The 18,202-nt window shown below is 44.0% G+C and overlaps 1 pseudogene; it reads right to left on the bottom strand.

Moving 5' to 3' along the window:
- Positions 1–18,202, bottom strand: part of LOC131483358 (zinc finger protein 850-like) — a 455,811-nt pseudogene that overhangs the window by 309,185 nt on the left and 128,424 nt on the right.

Below are 18,202 nucleotides of genomic sequence, written 5' to 3' on the forward strand. Positions count from 1 at the left end.
TTTAAAGAAAAAAAATAGAACGGGTTGTTTTCCTGTGAGACAAAATATCTTACAAATAATGCTTTTTGCAAATAAGAACATGAATAATTCACAACACAAGAAGAATACAAGTAATCCCACAACTTGAAATAACTTTACAATTAGAAGACATCTTGACCAGTAAACATAGACACCAGTGTACATGAGCCATTTCGAAACTTTTTTGAAACAAAGACCTTTGTACCATGCAAATATTCATTCACTTTAGCAGAACACACAAACTCACATGAAGAATTTGCTCCTCTTTGTAGCACAGACCTATGTATACACAGTGACATTAGGGCAACAAATTTTGCATGATTTTATAACCTCACAATGTACTTCACATGATCTAAATTATTCCAAGTGACAATCATATCATCCAAGTTGAGTCTCATTCTTTGAGAATTCTAGATATCCTGTCAGAAGTCCCAAAGTCAGGATGCTTGGTTCAGGGCCTGGCACAGTGGCCTAGTGGCTAAAGTCCTCGCCTTGAAAGTACTAGGGTCCCATATGGGTGTCGGTTCGAATCCTGGCAGCCCTGCTTTCCATCCAGCTCCCTGCTTGTAGCCTGGGAAGGCTGTGGAGGATGGCCCAAAGCTTTGGGACCCTGCACCCGTGTTGGAGACCTGGGAGAGCTCCTGGCCCCTGGCTCTGGATTGGCTAAGCACAGGCCCTTGCAGGTATTTGAGGACTGAATCATCAGACAGAAGATCTTACTCTCTGTCTCTCCTCCTCTCTGTATATCTGACTTTGCAATAAAAATGAATAAATCTCAAAAAAAATGATACTTGGTTCAGAAATTTGAAGAATTTAGAGGCCCACAGAAATTGATCAAAATAATATACACTTGATTGGGCATGTTCACAGACACTATAGGCTAGATCTGATCAGAGTTAGGATAACATGAGAAACTGATAGAAAGTTAATTTCTAAAACCAAACAACAAAAAGTGCAGAAAGCCTTGCAAGATCTATGAAAGCTCATTACTGAAATCAGTTACAATAGCATGGAAAAGCCTTGATTCCGCACATGAACCCATTATTTATAACAGTGAGATACATCCTGAGAAAAAAGCATAGAATTACATATTCCTATAGTTGAGGGGCAGAGTAACCTGCAGCACAGGGGGGAAAAATGTTCCCAGGCTAGGAAGGGTTAATAAATGCAAGCCTCTACCCAGCTGGTTTACTGCTAATTCTCTCCATTCTTTATTTCACAAGCATGCCAGGCTGTAGAAAAAGGAAATCTGGCACTTTCTCTTTAAACTTTGGTGCTCAGAGGAATCCCAGTGTCTTAGGTGGCACCCTGAGTCTTGTTCAGCACCCCCCCCCCTTCCTGCCCATGCTAGTTCTGGGGCTTCGGCCTGGTCAAGACTATCCTCGTTTTGCACTGAGACATACTCGTCAGAATAGCATGTGCCAGGAGTGGCCATCAGAGAAGGCAGTGCTTGTTGACTGCCTTGGTAAGCACTGGCTGTGGGACAGGGTGGCAGGTCTGATTCAATGTTGCTTCCAGAGAGTGACAACATAGAGGACTCAGATTGACTGGAAGAGAAGAGCTGGGGGCTGGACAGACACAGGGTCAGGTATCTGGCTGCAGGGCAGCCCTGCTACTGGTTCTGAGCCTTAATCCACCTGTGGTGGACCATCACTTCCTGAGTGACTGATGATTCTTCCTAAAGTACTTTCTGAATCTCAGTTGCTGTAGGACCTCACAAGTAACGACATGGCATGACTCAGCACTATGGAATCACATCAAACAGGTTAGCTGCAATGGCAGAGGCCTGTGAGAATCTGTTGAGAAGTCTCCAGGAAGGAGGAGGGGAGGGCCTCCTCGACCAGAGTGCACTTTTGCTTCCAGTGACTCCTTGGATGTGCCTTCCTTTCCTGCCTTCCGGATAAGCATCTGCACTCTAGTTGATAGATTAGCCAAGAACAAAGCTCTACCCCAGATCAAAATAGCTTTGTTAACTTTCCTAGAACTCCCTGCCCATATGAGGATTGTATTTAAATCACTAACCAATTAGGTCTTGTGACAAAATCCTGAGTTTGAACTGTTTCAATTAATCCGAGCAATGTAGCTTCAGTTTAAACTAATAGAATTAAATCAGAATGTTAACTAATATTTCACAGAAGTTTAACCTGTTTGAAATAAGTTTCAATTGTTGCTCTGGCGAACATTTAAAGAATGAAACCCTGGAAATGAACTTTTGCCACTTGCTCATAAGAGCACTGTGTTCCTCCGTTAGATCACGCCCCTCCCCAGGCACCCACGCCATTGTTTCCAGCAGTAGGGGGTCCTTAGCACGGTATGCTGTCTGCACCCATTTGTCATGGCTTTTGTGATCTCTTCTTTGGTGATACAGGCATCTCCTTTTACCCTAATACCATTTTCAAGTAGCTACAATTTCTTCCCTAGAATTCAGAAACACTCAGCAGAAAGTATTCCCAGGTTGTCATCAGCTCTCTGGACATTAACTCATGGATGCAGCAGGAGAAAGCTAACAGCCATCTGAATGAGGCTCTACCAGCTGATTCTACCTGCCAAAACTCATTAAGGTCCCTGTGAACAGGGACTGTTTCAATACTAAAACCAAGTAATGCAGCAATTAGTACTCCCTCGGGGAGTTCTTGATGGCCTCTGTTGCCCAAATAGCAGCCTCCACGTCAAAGCTGCTATCCACTAAAACTTCAGCCTCATGACGTGTGAATGTCATGACCACTATTGTGGTTTTGTAAAGGACTTTGGTTGTGTTATGGGGTGCAGCCAGTGATAGCCAGCACCCCTTAACACAGTCACCCAATGGAATGTGGCTGTGTCCCCCACCCTCTGTTCACAGCTTGGGTTAGTCAGTGAAGATATTAATGCTCTTTCTATTTCTAATATGTACTCTCAAAAGAGTTCCTGAAGGTGGGGCCTTATAGCAATGGAATCTTTATTTCATCCTTAGGGAGAAGCCCTCAGTGTCTCCCACCCCTCCCTTTCTGCCTCCAGTTATTGAAGTCAATCAGAAATTTTGTATTGTATTGTATTGTATTGTATAAGACATTGTACTGTGCACCTTTCAAACTGATTGGAGGGTGAGAGGTTAAAATCCCCTGACTTCTCCACGCCGTGCAGTGGTTCCTGGATTGTAGCAGGAGCTGCTGTCACCAAGCTTGGCCAACAAAGACTCCTCCTAACATCCTACACTTGGGTCTGGCATGATCTCTCTCACACTCTGCAACAATGGAACATATCTGCACCATGTTGTGCTTCCACAAAGACTGCTCCAAAAACCACAAATGAAGATGCACTCACTTTCCAAACACAACCAGATCTGTGTCGCTGGTTGGAAGATAAAGACCTGTACTAATGTTGCCAAATATCTGCACTTCAGCTACCAACCAGAGATCTTTCCCAACAGTTACACCATCTCCCTTCTCAAGGTTGCATCTTCAGGACAAGGGGGCATGAAGTTGTAACACTAAACAATTTCCTCATGCAATCCCTGGGATGTCCAGGTTGTAAGTGTGACACTTCCACAGCATGTCACATGGGGGCGCTCTGTTCATTCCACTGGCTGAGCTCCAGGAGGCTGTCCCACAACAGATAGCTTAGGCCCTACATGGTCACCTGTTCTCATGTTTCTGGTGACCCCGGTTGGAACTGGTGCTTTGGCAGAGAGCCATCACTCAAAAACAATGGTGATATTTCACGTCTCTTAGGGGATCTGTTGCCTGAATAGGTTTTATAAGAATCTTTTCCTGATGCGCCTTAAAAGGACTTTGAAGTATTTACAAATCTCTGTGATGTTGGAAGCATGTGAGACAAAAATGCTTTCATGCATAAAATATATATTTAAATAACTCAGACAGCTGAAGTAATATACCAAGTTTCTGTTCAACATTCCTACATCTTCCTGCCTTATATTAATTATATAAACATAAAATGTGAATTTATAAATGCACAATGTATCATGTAAATACACAATGTGAATTTTTAAATGTTGACAAGTACACTTTTAGTCAAGTATGATCAGTCTCTATATAAAGCCCAATAAACCAACCAGAAACACAATTGTGTTGTTCTCAGTGCTGACTGAATGGCTGCGCCAATTCTCAACTCCAACTGAGAAGTATGCCTGTGGCTCTGACAGAACCCAGTATTAGCTCACAGCACTGCTGTGGAATCAGTCAGCACCCAGCTGGGTCACCGGACAGACGCTGCCCTGCCCACATCTTACCATTGATGCTGAACAAGCAAGGCAGTGGCCCAGTGATGGCCAGTCAAGTGAAAGGCCAGGGGCGGGGAGGAGGGGAATCCAGGAGACCCCTGACACTGATGGAATTAGAAGCTCAGACATCCTGTTCTGGATGTGGACTCCATGAGAAATGATACAACTTAAACATAGGGATCATTGTTGAAAAGGTTGCTGTTGCTACCAAATAGGACCCCTGAGAGAACACACTGTGATTCTACAAAGGGACACCTCTTTGCTTAGAATCAATCCTACAAAATAAGCAAGATTCATTTGAAGAGAACACATCATGGACAAAAACCTCACTGTTTATTTAGAGTCTTATAATCAGTTACTTTGTAAATGTAATTGTAAATAGCAGTTAAACGAATGATTTTTCCCCGCAGCCTCTGCCTCTTTCTGGCCCATGGCTGCCTCTGCCAGTGCCACTGATGCCACAGCTGTCTTATCATAGATGTCGAGAGTGATCCCTACCTACTGGTGGCCATGTCAATCACTCCATGTCCAGGCCCACTCAACTGCAAGCCCTGCACCTCTAGCCTGCCCATTGCTCCAGGGCCAGGTGCCCTGACAGAGGTGCCAGTCCCACAGCACGGTCACCCTGTGTGCTACTCCAGAGTCAGGGATAGTGCCAATGGCCCCCATATCCCAATCTGCCTGATAGCTGTTTCAGGGTCAGCTGGTGCTGACACAACATGAGCCTCTAACATGCCCCCTCTCCCAAGCTCACTGCACTAGGGCCAGGTGTGCACAAGCAGCACCCCCTGCACTCCCCCCCCCGCACACACACAGCCATTGACTCTCACTCCAGGGCCACACTGGCTTGGTTTGGGACCCCTGCACTACTTCTCAGCCCACCCTGCCTTCTAGTAAGCTGATTCAGGGCCAGATTGACAGGACCAGAGCAACCCTTCCCACAGCAGATATACCCTATTGACCTGCCAGGCTCTCCAGGGCCAGGCCAGCTTGGAAGCAGCCCTCACCACCTTCACCCCTCACCCCCTGCATTATGCCTTTAGCATGCCCACCCTGTTCACAGCTCTTGGGCCAAGCATGCTGGGCCACCAACCTGCTCACCAGAGAGCCACTCACCCATCGGTAGCTCCTTGGTTGGGCAGGTTCAGCTGGTGTCTTTCAGGGCCTCTGGTCTGCTGGCTCCTCCGCTATGCCTGCTGCTCCAGAGTCAGGCCACACGGGCTAGGCCAGTGTACTTGTGCTCCAGCCCTCACTCTGCCTGCACTTCAGGGCCAGACCTGTTTAACCAGCACCTACAGTGCCTCTAGCACTCCTGCCATGTCAGCTGCTGCAGGGGCAGACCTGCTTAGCCTGTGAGCCCTGACTAGCCTGCCTGTCCCACTGCCCAACAGGTGGCTCGAGGGCAGGCACAATCAGCCAGCACAATCCACCCATTCTGTACCAGTAGCGTCCTTTCCCATTGGCCCATGCAGGGCCAGGCCAACTTCAATGGCACCCCATGCACCCATAGCCTGCTTGGCACTAGTTCCAGAGCCACAACAGATAGGCTGATGCTCCTGCACCTCTATCCCTTTTGCTATGCCCCCTGCTCCAGGGCCAGGCACCCTGACACACACAGCACATCCATCCTGCCTGGTTCAGTCAGCCACCTGGCACTTGCAGCAGGCTGCTAGCCCACCTGCCGCAGGTGGTTTCCCCTGTGCCTGCCAATCATTAGCAAGCCAGGCATGCCTGATGCTGCAAGGATGGGCCTTTTCAGCTGGCACCCCCCATACGCCCAGCCCAACCACCGTGTACTCCAGGATGAGGGTGGCTCTCCAACACCCCCCTAACACACACACACACACACACACATCCATTCCCAGCCTGCTTGCAAACCTCTCCAGGGCCAGGTGGGTTCAGCTGATGCTCCACGTGCCTCTATCCCTCCAGCGCCACTGCTCTTTCCCATTGCTCTAGGCCCAGGTACTCCACCGGCCTGGAGCAAGCAAGCCATTGACTCCAGGGTCAAGCAGTCCAAGCCACCTAGGCCAGTGCACCCTACATCCCTTCCATTCAGGCCCCGCAAACCCCAGGCTGCTCCAGGGTTATGCAAGTTCAGCTGACTCCACCCCATCCCCTACCCCCGCACCTATATTGCACCCCAACATGGCCACTCTGAGTCTGGGCCTGCTCATAATGCATCCCTTGTGTCCCCAGACTTTCTGTGGTGCCCACTGCTTCAGGGCATGGCACACTTGGACAGCGCCCCATGGATGGCCCACCATGCCCTGCACCCTCTCCTAGCATTGGGCTGTCTGGATTACCACTTCAGGGCCAGGAAAACCTGCCTTTCTAGCCCATCCCTCAGGCTACCTTAAGGCTTGGTCAGCTTGGCTAGAGTCCCCACAACACACCCACCCCACAGACCAGCCTTGGAGCTACCAGGTCAGATGAGCTCAGGCGGACCCTCCAGTGTCCCCAGCCCCCCTACCAGTCCCTCCATGCTTCAGCTGGCTTGGCAGTCATCCTGCTAACCCCATGCAAGTCCGTCACGCCCACCCCATCAGCAACAGCTCCAGGGCCAAGAGCGCTTGGCCACCATCCTGCTCACTCAGTCAATTGCTCACCATCACTTCCAGGCTGAGCATTCTAAGCTGGCATCCCCCAGGGCCTCTGGACTGCCAACCCAACCACCATGACCATTGCTTTAAGAACAGGCCAGATCTGCTTGCCCAGCGCTGGCCCTGTGTCCACCCTGCCTCTAGCACTCCTGCCAGCTCCTCTCCCTCCACACACCCGCCTCTAGCTTGCCCCATACTAAGCTGCTCCAGGGCCAGATCAGCGCCCCCATGCCCAGTCCCACCCACCATACGCCACATGCCAGGGCCATGCCAGTTTTTCCTACTCCTGCACACTCAACAAAACCGCCCTGCTGGTCTGATGGTTTTTGCTGAACCAGGCCAGCTTGGATGGCAACCCCGGGCCCAGCCTGCCCTGCCGGCCACTCCAGGGCCAGGCATATTCAGCCAGCTATGTGTCCCCCAGCACCCAATATGTTCTATGACCAGGGTGGCAGGCGTGGCATCCCCACCCCAACCTCCTTCCCTGCCTTCTGCATGTGCAGGCAGCCTGCCCTGCCTCCCTGCAGTCCTACTGGCTGCCCCAGGGCCAGGTGCACTCGCCTAACCACTCTGGGACCCCCAAAAGTGGGGGTCACCCTGCGCCCTTGCGAATCTAGCAATCCTACACCGCCCACCTCACCCCGACCTGCCTAAATGTCTAAGGCCGAACGGAGGCTGAGACTATTGCAAGTAGCCCTACTTCCCTTCCAGCTCCCTGCTTTTGACCTGGGAAAGGAGCCAAGGATGGCCCAAAGAGTTGGGACTCTCCCCAACATGGGAGACCCGAAAGAAGTTCCTGGCTCCTGGCTTGGAATCATTGCAGTTCCGTTGTGGCCACTTGGGGAGTGAATCAGTGAATGGGAGATCTTCTCTTTCTCTTCTCCTCTCTGTAGATCGGACTTTCCAACAAATATATTTCAAAAATAAAGAGAGAGAGAGAGAGAGAGAGAGAGAAAGAGAGAGAGAAACAGCTGGGATGAAGCCAGTGACCATCAGGGACACCAGTACCGCGGGAGCCATCTTTACTTGTCGTGTCACAGCACTAGTTGCTAAGCTCCAAATGTTTTGTTGGGTTCTTTTGAAAATTTTTCTTCTCTTGAATTTCTCATATCACTTTCATTTTCCTCCTTGAGTATCTCTAACTTCTTGAATCTCACTGAATTTTGCTAGGATTACTTCTTTTGCTTTTGAATTTTCAGGCATTTTCCTAATTTCCTTCAGAGAAGCATATCTTTGTAGTGAACTTGTACTCTTTGGAGGTGCTTCTTTGGTTCTTTGTGTTTCCTTGGGCCCTACATGGATATCTAATAGTTCCTCCTTTACTGGTAGATTTTATTAAAGATTTTTGAAAGATAAACTGAGTTGTCAGTCTTGACTTTGGTTCTAGTGAACCCAAAGTGAAATCTCTGAGTGATTTCTTGAGTTTTGCTCAATGTCAGTGATGTCAGCAGGTGCCACAGTTGTCTAGTTTTCAGCTGCTCCTTGGGGGTGTAAGGTCATTTGATGACTTTGAAATGGTTGTGTGTTGAAAAAGGTGTTTCTTCAGTTCTCAGAGACTTGGGTTTCAATCATGTTAGGGACATTTCATGGCTGGAGTAACTGTCTTCGTGGTGAGAGACATGGAGTGGATATTCCCTGTTCCCTGGCACGCATGCCCAAATGATGCTGAGGCTCATAGCACGAATACCTCATCGTCTTTCTTCATTTGTTCTAAGTGGTTAGATTGCAATAGGAGCTGGCATAGTTCTAGAGTGATGTATATTTTACTTGACAAAAACCCAAAAATCATTGTCTAGTGCTCTTTGATTTTGAACATTGGATCCTGGATTTGTTCATATAAAATGATACAAATACATTAGGCTTGGTGCAGTAGCATGTTTCCTAAAGTTCTTGCCTTGCATGCGCCAGGATCCCATATGGGCACTGGTTCTAATCCTAGCACCCATGCTTCCCATCCAGCTCCATGCCTGTGGCCTGGGAAAGCAATTGCGGATGGCCTAAAGCTTTGGTACCCTGCACAGCATAGGAGACCTGGAGAAGGCTCTGGGATCCTGTCTTCGGATAGGTGCAGCTCCGGTCTTTGTGACCACTTGGGGAGTGAATTATCAGACAGAAATCTTCCTCTATGTTTCTACTCCTTTATATATGACTTTGCAACACAAAAATAAATCAATCTTTTAAAAATTATTTTATTTTATCATCGTTAGCAACTGAACATTCTAGTTATTTGTACACCTCTCAACTCTAATTCTATTTTAAATGTCATTTCCACATTGAATCTCATTCTAATAAGGCATCCACTCATATCCATTACAAGAAAAATCATTTGATCCCTTTAAATCTAAATGTTATGTTATTTCTTTTCTTGAAGAATGTCAATAACCTGCAAAATATATTTCTGTGGACACCAAATCACACAATTTAATCATCCCATAACGTCAAGTATGGACTGCTCTTCAAATGCATGATTTTATATTTTTTTGTATTCTTTACCTCATTATATTCTAAATATAACACTGTGTTTTGTTCCTACAAAACACTTTATGTCAATTTTTTGTGCATACAATTTGGGCATGGGTTTCTCCTCCCTGGTGCACTCCTAGAAAAATCTGAACCTTAGAGGGAAGCTGGGGAGAATCGCTCTGCTCCTACTTCTGTAACATGAATTATACCTGCACTTTGTTCACTTCACATACAAAGTCTAAAATTTTTTTTGATGTCTTTTCATCTGTCAGTTTGCAGTTTTAGTATTTCTTCATCAGAAAAATCATCTTGGGCCCGGAGGCGTGGCCTAGCAGCTAAAGTCCTCACCTTGAAAGCCCCGGGAGCCCATATGGGCGCTGGTTCTAATCCTAGAAGTTCTACTTCCCATCCAGCTCCCTGCTTGCGGCCTGGGAAAGCAGTAGAGGACGGCCCAATGCATTGGGACCCTGCACCCGTGGGGGAGACCCAGAAGAGGTTCCAGGTTTCCAGCTTCGGATCGGCGCGCATCGGCCCGTTGTGGCTCACTTGGGGAGTGAATCATCGGACGGAAGATTTTCCTCTCTGTCTCTGCTCCTCTGTGTATATCTGGCTGTAATAAAATGAATAAATCTTTAAAAAAAAAAACAAAAAAAAGAAAAATCATCTTATCCCCTTGATTCATATCTGATTATTCTCAAAATACATGAATATTTCTGTACCTGACATTTGTGTTATTTTTATACTCATGTCTATTATCTCATGTTAGACTATGAACCTCTGGAGTACATAAATATGTTTATCTTCTTTGATGTTAGTGTCGAACATAGTATTATCATATAGTAGAGGGTCAATAAGCATTTTATATGAATGAATTAAAAACTTAGACACATACTTCTTGTTTCTTAAAGATTTTTAAAAATGTATTTGAAATTCCAAAGAACAGAGAGAGAGATCTTTCATCCATTGATTCACATCTCTGTGGCCTTAGTGGCCAGGCCAATCCAGGACCATGGATTGTAAAGTCTTAGGCCACTTTCTGCCAGTTTCCAATAGCATGGTTAATTAGCAGGTGCCTGAGTCTGAAATGGAGCAACCAGCAGCCATGTGGGATGCTAGAGGCTCACTCCCAAACAGAATTGGTAAGAGAGGAGCAGTTGGATAGGACACAGGCCAGGGTTGAACACAGTCTTAAAGAATAAATTAGGTTGGGCCCCGGCGCAGAGGTCTAGTGTCTCAAGTCCTTGCCTTGCAAGCGCCAGGATCCCATGTGAGCATTAGTATCTTGGTTGCTCTACTTCCCTTCTACCTCCCTGTTTGTGGTCCGGGAAAGCAGTCAAGGATGACCAAAAGCCTTGGGACCCTGGACCCTCATGGGAGACCCAGAGGAGACTCTTGGGTTCTCGCTTCAGATTGACTCAGCTCTAGCCATTGCAACCACTTGGGGATTAAACAGCAGATGGAATATCTTTCCATCTCTCCTCTCTCTGTATCTGCTTTTAAATAAAAATGATTTAAAAACTCCAACACACAAAACCCCACAGCTGATTATTTGTAACTGAATGAAAAAACATGAAGACAGGAGATAATAAGGATTTAAATATATATCTGAGGAAGCTATCTTAAAATTTTACTGAAATCTTTGCACACACATTATTGTATTTGCTTCAAAAACAAAATAACAAATATATTTTGCAAATCAATTGCTTTCTGATACAATGAATCAAATGTCTTGCTGAAAATTTGGATCAAGTCCAGTTTAAGTGCCACAATTCAAAGTAACAGTGACAGCTCATTCTGAGAACAAAAAAATGTTATTTCCAAATGATTGATATGAACTCACAGGGGTGTGAAGAACTACAGAGTAGTGTGAGCACAGCAGTTGTGACAGGTCAGCACATTCCTAAATTCAATTTAAAGAAGCAGAGGTGCTAATGTCATTTAGCTGATATGCCACATTACATTATTTCATTCACTAGAATATTGTGCAGAGAAAAAGATGCCAAGAATTTACCTCTAAATTTGTTTTTCACATTACATTGGCATGTCATTGACTAAAACTGATTTGAACATTTTATTTCTGTAATAACATAAAATAAACACTTGCCTGTGAGTTAAGCTTCATTATAACTTCTGTAAATGCTGTTGTCTAATTTTCAAGTTCAGAAGTGCATCAGGTAAAGGAGAAAGAAGGGTCCCTGCAGTGGAGTGTGGCAGCCAAGCTTGACATTGGGACAGCTCCATGGGACAACAAGTGGGGCCAAAGGCAACTTAGCAACACAATTCTTAACTCTGTTTAGGTCAGGTGCACATTATAATGTCTGAAATGTATTCTGACAAAGACCAGTGAATGGTTTGCTAATGTCAAAGCATAAAGAGAATTTATAAAATCTGTAAAATTTTAACTAATTCTATTTCTGTAAAGATTCCAGTACCACAAACAAGCATCACTTTACTGAGGAATGTTTCAGTACTTTGGCTTCCTTAGTAGTTTAGGATGATTAATCACATGGCTTATATCATTTCATTCATCAGCATTTTAGCCTTTCTTTATTCATTTATCCATTCACTTATGTATTTATTTCTTTATGAAGTCTTTTGTGCTAATAGTCTTAGTCCACAATCAGGTAAGGGGAGTGTCTCATTTTTGTTTTTCTTTTTCAGAATAAAAGAAAGGACTATTACAGGATTCAAGTACTTATTTATCTGAAGCAGAGAGAGAGGTAGAGAGAGAAAGAGAAAGAGAGAGGTTGAGAAATAATCTTCCATCTGCTGACTCATTCCCCAAAGCTGAGAGCTGGGCGCCCCATTCAGATCCCCGACAGGGCTGACAGGGCCCAAGTATCTGAGCACTCACCTACTGCTTTCCTAGGCATGTGAGCATGGAGCTGCACTGGAGTGCAAAGACTCATTTATATGCAACATTAAAATTTCTTTTATTTTCATCTTTTAGATTTTTATTTTATTTTTATTGGAAAGTCAGATATACAGATGGGAGAGACAGAGAGGAAGATCTTTCTTTTGCTGATTCACTCCCCAAGTGGCCACAATAGCCAGAGCTGAGACAATCCAAAGCCAGGAGCCTCTTCTGGGTCTCCCACATGGGTAAGGGTCCCAAGGCTTTGCACCATCTTTGACTGCTTTCCCAGGCCACAAGCAGGAAGCTGGACAGGAAGTAGGGCTACTACCGGAATTAGAACCAGAACCCATAAGCGAATCCGGGTCTTAAAAGCTAAGAACTTTAGCTTTTAGGCTACTGCACAGGGACCTTACATTAAATTTTAACACAGTTTTTTTTTCACACTGTACATGAAAAGAATCTTTCTTTTATTAATTATAACAGTGTATGCAATCATTCATCTCAGCTGTATGTTGGCAGCGAAATATGGGGCGAACGGAGACTTCATGATGCACTGTGTCAATCAGTGGATGACCTCATCGAGCGAAACTGGCAGCGATTCATAACTGGAGAACTATTAACACCACTTGAGCACATATCTCAGAGCATGCCCCACATCCGGGACTCGGGGTCGGCGGGAAACCGGGTGGGGCTTCTCCCTCAATATCCTCCTTTACCTCAGATACATGATGGAAACAATATGGACATAATAGTATTATCCACTTCCCTATCCCCCTGAACCTTTTTTTTTTCTTTTTCTTTCTTTAACTGTAATTAACTATGTAAAGATTGTCAACAACAACACAATAAAATAGATTTAAAAAAAAGTGGATGATATTAAGACATTGTATATCCAATCAAATGGAAAAAAATCAAAGAAATAGACCTTCCTATACTTACTGAGAATTTGGAGAACTTAGAACACATACACATTACTGTTGCAGGGTGCGAGCGAGATCACACCAGACATGTCTAAGGTTTGTTAAGGAGTATTTATTAATCAAGTTTGAAGACAACAGAGTACAATAGCAAATCACAAGTCCATACAGCAATCTCCCCAATCATAATTCACCCAATCATGATCCTAAAAGGAACAAATGGTCATTATCTTTAAGTCCATCCATTAAGCTGAAAACCTATGTCCTAGCTGCCCCAACGACGTATGTTATCCTAAGAGACATGCAACAAAGAACCTGGACACACTCACAAAGAACCTGGACACACAGAGCTGCAGAAATTCACCTTTTCCTGGCTTCTCTGCCCACATTCTACTACTGCTAGGCCTCACCCCTCCTGGAACTCCAGATAGTACACACACCAGAAACAACATTATTATAACCATTGCCTCTTCTAAGCAGTACACAGGGACCATGCTCAGGGGATTACCTGTCCTGGGTTAGCCAAGAGCCGAGGTGCCAGGATAATGGAAGCACCTGGCCAGAAAGAGAGTGTGTGCCCCTGCTTGATGGGCTTTTTAAAAGAGCTTGTGAGGGAGTGGTTACATAACAACTCAATACCATCTCCTCTCAGTTGATAGGTGAGTCATAGGTGGGCAGGAGCGAATAACTAAGTGTTGTGGGCTGAAGTGTTGATTAGTGCTCGTTAGGATGGACAGGAACAGGAACTGGGCTTGTAACTAAAAACACCCAGACTAATTGGATTTCCAATATCCTGGCTCATTTAGGATGTGGGGGAAGTGGTTCAGGATGCAATTAACACTCCATTGCTGTTATGACCCACCTTCAGGACAGAGGATAGGGGACTCAGCCAAATTTCATTTGCCCACTGTTAGTGGGTGCTGGCTATCACTGGCTGCACCCCATAACAATTACCATGAAGATAAAATTAAAGGCAAGCAGTTTGGAAAACTGAGCATTGTTGATGTGGGATGTTTTAATGTAGATTGTTTTCTCCCACAGTTATGTAAGTGAATATTTAATGATATCTTTCATGATAGCACAAATTTAAAACTACTAAAGGATATTCTACAGGCATAAAAATGGATGATTAAAGTGTGGTGCAGTCACACGAAATACTGACATATTCTGAATTATGAAAACCATGATATAGTTGTTTACATTTAAAATAAATGAAATATATTCTGTTACATAATATTACTTTAAAAAGTTTGCAAAACTGCATTTGCAACAATACTGATACAGACATGTTCTTCATTTTTTTCTTTTGTTTTTATTAACTCTATTTTATATTAGTGTTGATGTGTGCATCATGGCGGCGTGTTCATCTTTAGCACAGAGGTTACACTGCCTTCACACACCTGCTTCTATGCACTGCTCTCTGCTCAAGTTCTCACATGGAGTTTACTCTGATGCTTCATTCACGGCGTTGCTCTTCTTGGTTAGATTCTATGTTTGTAAGGTGAACATCGTTGGTGCATTTAACAATCCAAATTTAGAAGCAAATGGTATTTTCTCCCCTCCCTCTCCTCCTGCCCATGTTCCCACCATGCTCCTCTCATTGTTTAAAAACTTTCACAATGAAATACTTCATTTCCCTTCCGATTTCTAGGCTTGAAGCACCGTTAGGTAAAGCATTCAACAAATAAAGAGAGAGAGAAAGCATTCCTCAAGAATGAAGAACATTCTGAAAATCAAATCTCAAAATGCCCATTTGCTCACACAGAACACTGTGTGTTTGTATTTTTTGTATTCTGCGTTTATCTACCACAGGTCAGGAACACAGCTCATATTGGTCATTTTGTGATTTGCTTGTTTCACTAAGCATGATGGTTTCCAGTTTCATCTTTTGGTCACAAAAGATAGTGTCTCATGCTTTTGATGACTGTGTATCGTATTTCAAAGATTATATAGACCACATTTTCTTTATCTATTCATCCCTGGGTGAAATTGGGTTGATTCTCTAGCTTACTCCTTGTGAACTGAGCTGCAATAAACATGTCCAGTAATTTGAATGTGGATGTCACGTGGGTAAATTTCAGGAGTGTCATGGCTGAGTCTTTAGGTCTGTTTTCAGATTTGTAAGAGATCTCTAAACTGTCTTCCAAAATGGTTGCACAGATTTCCATCACACAGGCAGTGGGCGGGATAACTTTTCCCACACATCCTCATTAGCATTAGTTGATGTTTGATTTTCAGGTGGGAGCAATTCTGGAGTGATTTTTTTTTCAACGTAGTAATTTTTTAATTTTATATATATATATTTTATTGTATTTTTGTTGACAATCTTTACATAGTTAATTACGGTAAAAAAAAAAAAGGTTCAGGGGGTATAGGGAAGTGGGTAATAGTATTACATCCATATTGTTTCCATCATGTGTCTGAGGTAAAGGGGGATATTGAGGGAGAAGCCCCACCCAGTTTCCCAGCCACCCCAAGTCCCGGATGTAGGGCATGCTTTGAGATCCTTGCTCAAATGGTTTTAATAGTTCTTCAGTTATGAATCGCTGCCAGTTTCACTCGATGAGGTCGCCCACTGAATGACACAGTCCATCATAGAGTCTTCGTTTGCCCAATATTTTGCTGCCAAAATATAGCTGACGTGGTTGATTGACTTGCTCTGTCCTCTGTCTTTTCTTGGCTAGGGTTCTGAATCCAGCAGTTCGATTGGGGAGATCTCCAAAGAAACTTTGAGGTATTCCCAGACCAGATTCTTGTATGCTCTAGCAAGCACAGGGCCCGGCACAGTCTGTCACCCCAATCAGCTGGTGGGTTCAATTGCTGGTTTGGTTCTGTTTTCAGTCCTGATTTCCACTGGAACCAATGGGTGTTGCAGTCCAGCCTGGCTCTGCCCAGCACACACTCAGCCCTTGCATCAACCAGTGGGAGCTGCAGCCTAGTTGGGGCGACCCACAATAACCCCCACCGGGCCCGCCCCCTACCCTGGTTGGCCAGTATGTGCATCAGACTAGTCCAGTCTGTCCCACATCAAATTTGGCTCTTGTATTTGTCAGTGGGTATTAAAGCTTAGTTCCATCTAACCAACTCAACTATCCAGCCCTCATGGATGTTGTTGAGTGCCTCTCTGTCTAGCCACCCCAGCCCCCGTCTAAGTTTTCATGCCCTCCCGCGGGAGTAGTGACCCAAGAAGGGGGAACCCACTTTTTCCCTCCCAGGTCTCTCTCAGTCCAGGTTTATGCATTCTTCGGGTGGTTCTGTGATTTGACTTGACAGAATTAGTCCCCAGTGCCAGCTTCTGCCAGTTGATGCTGCGGTTAAGCCCAAACATCCCTCACCCACTCTAATTTATGCTTGCACCAGCAGGAATCATCTGCCTAGCCTGGCTTTTCCCTGATCTAGTCGATGTGCAGCTCACAGGTGTTGAAGCCTTGCTTAGTCTGGTCTTTTGGAGTAATTTAAACTTATCACTGTGGTATTTATTTGCATTTTTCCGCTGGCATGTTTAATTGAGTTTTGCCCATTTCTATTTCATCCTTTGAAAATTACCTGTTTCTGTCCTTTAACCATTTCTTAACTGTTGTTCATCTTTTTTTGGGAACAATTATTTATTATTTTTTAAAATTTATTCCTTAATTACATTCTATTATGTAACACAGTTTCATATGTACTGGGATTCTTCCCCCACCCCCTCCCCAAACCCTCCCACCATGGTGGATTCCTCCAACTTGTTGCATAATCACAGTTCAAGTTCAGTTGAGATTCCCTCATTGCAAGCATTTACCAAACACAGAGTCCAGCATCTTATTGTCAGTCAAGTTCAACGGCTTCTTAGGGAGACCCTCTCTGGTCTGCAAGCAGAGCCAGCAGAGTATCATCCCAATCAATTAAAATCTCCAACATACCATCAGCAACAATTTACATTGTTATAGAATTAATTGACATGGTATTGAGTAACCAATATGTTAAAAATAAATGTGAGTTCTTAACCACCTTCTGTGACCACCTCATTTACATTTCAATTTTAGTTTATGCACAACATAAAACATAACATACATAACATAACATGTTATACATAACATCATATCATCTTAAATTAAGGCAAACATGTGGTATCTAACCTTTTGGATTGGCTCATTTCCCTTAGCATTATGGTTTCCAGTTTGGCACATTTGGTGGTGTTCATTTTTGTTGTTGAGCTGCAGTCACATAATAATGCAATGTGTCTCTCGCTCTTGTTGTTCCCTTCACGTTGTGGAAGGTTTCCATTACAGTGCAGCAGCTCCTGAGCTTCAAGCAATCACACTGGTTTATTTTTGCTTTAATTGCCTGTGCTTCTGGGGTTCTTCAGAGACACAGTTGAACCACAGTCTTCATTCCTGCTTCCGCTAAAGAAAGGCATTCAGCTCAACAAACACCTGTTGGTAAAGGTTACAGATGGTGATCCAACATTTCCAAAGTTTAAATTCTGATTTTGATTATAAAATAGTTTATTCATTATAAATATATTGAGAATAACAATTACTTAGGCCATATCATAATTTCGTGACATAATCATTTTTTCTTGTGCCTGCTTTTGGTTAAAATTTCCTTGACCTTGATCCTGAACTTAAAGATTTTAAATATACCAAAAGCTTCTTATGCTTGTTTTGCTTTGTTCTTAATTGCTGTATCAATATAGTAAATAATAATCTCAATCTATACAAATGGACTATTTATTGCTATATTTATAGCAGATAACAAATATCAAACATAAATATGAAGTAAATGGCCATGATAAAGGAAGTGGCTGTAAAGCACAACACTAGTCCAGATATGAGAACAGGATGCAAAATAGATTTTTGAAAGAATGAAACAGGTGCTGAAACAATTGCTATCAGGGAGAATTAGAACAATATATAGCTTACTATAGCATTTCTAGCTCCCAACTTGAAAATGAAACACGAACAAGTTTGACAAAAAAAGGATGTAGTTATAGCAACAAGTAAGCAAACTAAGCAAGTGTATTGGCATTTGCTGAATGAGAAGCTCTGTTAAGCAGGTGTTTTAGGATCTATTGAGCGTTGTGGGCTAAGGAATTAATTAGCGCTCATTAAGCTGGGCAGCAACAGGAACTGGGCTTGTGGCT

The sequence above is a fragment of the Ochotona princeps genome, chromosome 25 (genome assembly GCF_030435755.1).
Source record: "Ochotona princeps isolate mOchPri1 chromosome 25, mOchPri1.hap1, whole genome shotgun sequence".
In the NCBI taxonomy this organism is placed as follows: Eukaryota; Metazoa; Chordata; class Mammalia; order Lagomorpha; family Ochotonidae; genus Ochotona; species Ochotona princeps.